We start from the raw sequence: 5,637 nt of genomic DNA, 5'->3' as shown, positions 1-5,637 counted from the left end.
TTTTTTTTTTGGTAAGATCTTTTAATTTGGATCCTATGTTTTATGACTAGCTAGTAGCTACTAGCCAGACGTAAATCTTGCAAAAAAAAATTAGATACTACTCATACTAGTATATTTAGCCGACTATGGTTTTGTTAAACATTATTAACGATCAAGGCTATAAAATACGAAGTTTAAAATAAAAGGGACAGAAAAATAGCAAATCAAAGGACAAACTCTATTTTGAATAATTCATACATTATCACAGATTAATATTAATCACATGTGTAATTCTAAGATAATGTAAAATCTCAACTAAAATATTGGAAAATACATGATTAATAAAATTAATATTGTGCAATCTTTTCATTCACAGAACAAACCCTTGTTCATTCACAGTAATCTATTGTTGCAATTCCAATTGATTTGCCAATATAACTTGATTATCTCCTTGACCATACTTTGCTAACTCCGCTTCAATATGAAAATCTGAACCAAACAATTCTTTTATTGAAATCATGTCATTACCAAAACCTAATTCGTCGTCTACGTGACAACCTTGCATTAGATCACCCCCGCATACAACTTCATTGTTATCTCCTTGACCATACTTTGCTAACTACGCATCAATATCAAAATCTGAATCAAACAACTCTTCTATTGAAATCATGTCATTAACAAAACCTAATTCGTCGTCTACGGGACCTTGCTTTAGATCACCCCCGTATACAAGTTCATTATTATCTCCTTGACCATACTATGCTAACTCCGCTTCAAGATCAAAATCTAAACCAAACAACTCTTGTATTGAAAACAATTTATCGCCAAAACCTAATTGGTCATCCTTGTTGCATTTGAGAATCGCCGCATACAACTTGATTATTATGTACTTGACCAGACCACTTTGCAAACTCCGGTGCAAGATCAAAGTCAGAACCACACAAATAATCCTGTATTGATAACACGTCATCGCCACAACCTAAATGCTCATTATCTACGAAACCTGCTTGTTGCATTTGATCACTGCCGCCTTCTTATACATGATTTTCTTGTTCATCATGTTGTGGAAGCACCACATCATTATTATTAGTTGTACTGCCATCAACGGGAACACCTTGTTGGTTAAAAGATTTCGGCATAAGAAAGTCCTTGTTCATTCACCGGCGGTACCAAGTTTATGTGTTGCCTTTTGTTTTCTTGAACAACATTATCGTTGTTAGTAGTATTACCAACACTAACACGTAGTCTTTTTTGTCTAATTGTGGAGACATTATTAATGTTCTCCTCCAAAACATTACTCGTAAACTCATGCATACTCCATTCAAATTCAACTCCATGAACTTCAACAGGTTTCGAAGTCCAATGACTTCCTCTTCGCCAGTACAGGTATTCTTGGCAACAACCGGATCACTTCTTTGAAGTTTCCAAGTACCAAATCTACCCGCCGTTCGTATTCTATTCTTAACACGATTACAATCTCTGTCACCAGACGACACATTCTTGGGGATAGTAAAGAAATACCGGACTGTGTCCTCTTCTTCACGGTCAGATTCTTCGAAAGAGTCGAACACAGTTGACGGATGATCAGCATTTTCGCCGAAAATATTATTAACAAGAGGCATCCTAGGACAAGATAATGGTGAATCAGCTCATCGTCTTTGGGATTGAAACGATAGCCGGGTGGTAGTTTAGACATGTTCATTCACTAATCAAGGGTCAATACTCTTTTTACTCTTAATTAATTAGAGAACATGTAAAACAAAGAGAAAGAATAGGGATTGCTACGTAGAATTGTGTTTTATGAATTATGATGAGAATTAATTAAGACATTTGAATAGTTTATATAATAGGAGGGAGTCGGCTAATACGTACTATAACTAACTTATCCTTTATTTATTTATTTTAGGAAATAACTAACCTATCTTTTTTTTTTTTTTGTTCTTTGAAAAAACCCTTTAAGGGAGCTTAAATAACTAACCTATCTTGATAGATATTTAAGATAAACTTTATATCTTTCTCTATCAACAAAGATAAAATTAAAAAAAAAAAATTACATAATTTTTCAATTTTTTTTTTTAAAAAAAAAAAGAAAGAAAAGAGTATGAGTTTATTTTTTTTAAAAAAATTTTCATAAAAAAATCATAAAGCTTATTAAATTACTACATAATATATTTAATATATGAGTTTAGGTTGCGCCTTTCACAATAAATCTTGTGTATTACTCAATATTTTGTAAAACATTATAAATTAAGTAATATGTCACAGGTTTTGTAAATATAATGGATCATGTGAACATTAGTAGGCATAAAATTACAAGCATTAGTCCATACAAGTTTAGAATTGAACCAATTGTATACTAAGGCCCTGTTCTTTTGAGCTTCTGGACAGAGTAGAGCAGAGCAGAAGTCAGCAGAGCAGATTGAAGCAAAGCAGAGCTAAACTAATCTATCTTTTAGTTTCTAGGATAAAACTTTCTATATTTCTCAACGTAGTAGTTTAACGATTTTTTATCTTTTAGTAAGATAAAAAATTATATTATATTTTACCTACGAATTTCTAATTTAAATTACCCACTAACAAAAAGGTGCAAAAAAAAATAAAAAAAAATTATTGGGATTAAAAAAAATTAATAAACTATTATTTGCGAATTACTAATTAAAATGGGGTTTATCATTGCTAAGAGTGATAATTCACTGTTTACTTTCCGACAGGGTGATTATATGGCTTATTTGCTTCTTTATATTGATGATATTATATTAGCCACATCTAATGACATGTTGCGAGCCGGAATTATTTCTCAGTTACAAAATGAGTTTCCTATGTCAGATTTGGGGCCTTTGAGCTATTTTTTGGGCATTGCAATGACTCGTACACCGTCATATACTCATATTTATCTCTATCTTAGCTGAAATATGCACATGAGATCTTAGAACGGCAGGTATGGCTTCTTGTAAACCCTCAACAATTCCTATCAATACTAAGCCCAAACTTAGTGCAGATTCGGAACCACCATTCCGGGATCCTACTTTATACCGCAGTTTAACAGGTGCTCTTCAGTATTTCACTTTCACTAGATGAAAGCCCGTGGATGCACGATTTTTCATACATATATCTCAGGGAAAGATATTTTCCTATATACTCTAAGTTTTTTTTTCTTTTTCTTTTTTTTTTTTATTTTTTATTATAATTATTTGATTTATTTTACAATTTAATAATTTCAGACAAAAAAAATAAACAAAAACAAATAATAATTTAATTAAAATGATATTGCCAATTATAAAAGTATAATTTTTTTAATGTAATTTATAATGCGACTTAATTTATTGTTGTTTTGTATTTTATTCGTTGTTATTAGTTATATGACAATAATATGATACCTTTCAAAAAAAGAAAAAAAAATTGTAAATATGATATTTCATTGATTACATATTAGAATAAAATATTTAATGTGAAAAGATAATAATTTTTATTTTTAAAATAATTTAAATCCTAAATCATTATTCGTTGCTTTTTACACTTGAAATTAAACTCTCAAATCTATATACAAGTACCATTTTGTATATTTCTTGTGACCTTCTTTGATCTCTAACAAATTATCTGTCTTTTCAATTTTTTAGACATAAAATTTTTAAAGAAGGTAAAGTTTTTTTATTGCGTAATAAGTTTTAAATTTATTTTTATGAAAAAAACATCTTATTAATCGGGTATTTAGATAAAACCATTAATTTCATAAGATAATTTTTATTTTTTTAATAATTTAAATCCTAATATCCCATGATTTTTTATACATAAAATCTCATAAAAATAATTTTTGTAATTAGAATCCAACTCATAATATTTTTAATTACTTTGCTATTGTTTGTTAAGGATAATTTTTTATTAATTTTATGTAATTTATTCCCCTAATAAATATTTTGATAAGAACATTAAAAATAATAGTTATTAGATGTAATATTTCTATGTAAAAAAAATTGTATTAAAAAAATTTCGATAGGATCACCAATTTTGTTCACCGCCATATCTCTTCCATCTGATAAAAGTGGATAAATTAAACATGTAAGCAAAAATAAAATTTATATAAAATTAATCTTTATAGTCTTATAAAATAAATTAAATTATTTACCAGAAAGTGAATAATTGTTGTGAAATTAATCTAAAAATTGTAATTATACAAAATTAAATCTATGCATTGGAATTTTTTTATCGTCCCCAATCGCCCAAACAATAGTATTTTGGAAAATTGAATCATTATTTTATTGTCGCTGACAATATTGCTTCTTATTTGTAACGACTGAAAAGTATCTAATGAAGTAAACTTTTCCTTCAATCAATTTTGAACAAAATTGTAAAACAAAGTTGACTTTAATTGAGGCATGAACGTAATTACCCTGTAATTAAAAATAAAAAATTAAGTTAATTTTATGACTTAATTAAGCTACCTAAATCACAAAAAATTTGGTTTAATCATAAATTAATTGATAAAAATTAAAAGGTTCATTAAAAGATTTGATAAATGTAAAAGATTTATAAAGATATAATACCTCCTCATCCAATAGGATCATCAGGTGAGAAACTCGTACTTTGATATTCCAAAGATTTTTGCTCGAATATAATTCTCTGATTAAATTAGATCTGCATGTAAAAACAAAATTCAGTAAATAAAACATAAACATATAATCATTAAGTATCCCAAATAAACACAATTTAAGCAATAATCACAAATATACATTTAAACATGGGTTTTAAAAATTAGGCTAAGAATTACCCATCCATTGATGACCTAATAAAACTGACACAAAATTAATGACACAAAATTTGCTTGGTTTGGTTTGTATTGATACGAAATTTTGTTGATGTTATATAATGCGTCAATTTATAAAGGTAAATATCACAAATTTTAATTTAATTATAATTAAGGAATAATTTTTATTTCTTATCATAAACACTATCAAAATTTATCTTATAATAGTAGGTATATTCTTATCATAAACACTATCAAAATTTATCTTATAATAGTAGGTATATAAATCCTATATCTGAAGATGATTATTTTAAAAGATAATTTTTAGTTTTTTAAATAAATTAAGTCCTAATAAATCAATATTCGTTGTTTTTACTTACGTGGCAAAATTCTTCTCATTCGTCACTTTTGTTTAGGTGGCAAACGAATTTTTTAATTCCAAAATAAACCAGAAATCTAATTTTTAATTGGTCGAAAATATACCTTTGCTTATGTGGCTCGCCGAATGCTGTTGAAAAATGCCTACTTTATTTATATATATTAGATTAGATTATCAAATATCGAGATAAAGATATTAATGATTAAATACATTGACAAACGTGACTAAAGAGAGTGAAAAGAAACCGAGGAAGTAATATATGGGTAAGGACATAGGGTATGTAATAATTCTAGTTTTTTTTTTTTTTTTTTTTTTTTTTTTTTTTTTTTTTTTGCCTTTTGTGCAATTTGTACTTTGAATCATGATTGCTTTTTGGTAATAATTTTTCTTAATTAGAATAAAGAGTAAAAGCTCCATTCTAAAGAACCATGATTGCTTTATAGTTTATACTATCAGTCTATCAATAATATTGGTTATGTACAGAAATAGAAATTCCAAAATTCAAACCCCATCTAATTCCTCAAAAGCAACAGGGGTT

Source organism: Chenopodium quinoa, unplaced genomic scaffold (assembly GCF_001683475.1).
Source record: "Chenopodium quinoa cultivar QQ74 unplaced genomic scaffold, ASM168347v1, whole genome shotgun sequence".
NCBI lineage: Eukaryota > Viridiplantae > Streptophyta > Magnoliopsida > Caryophyllales > Amaranthaceae > Chenopodium > Chenopodium quinoa.
This window is presented reverse-complemented; position numbering follows the sequence as displayed.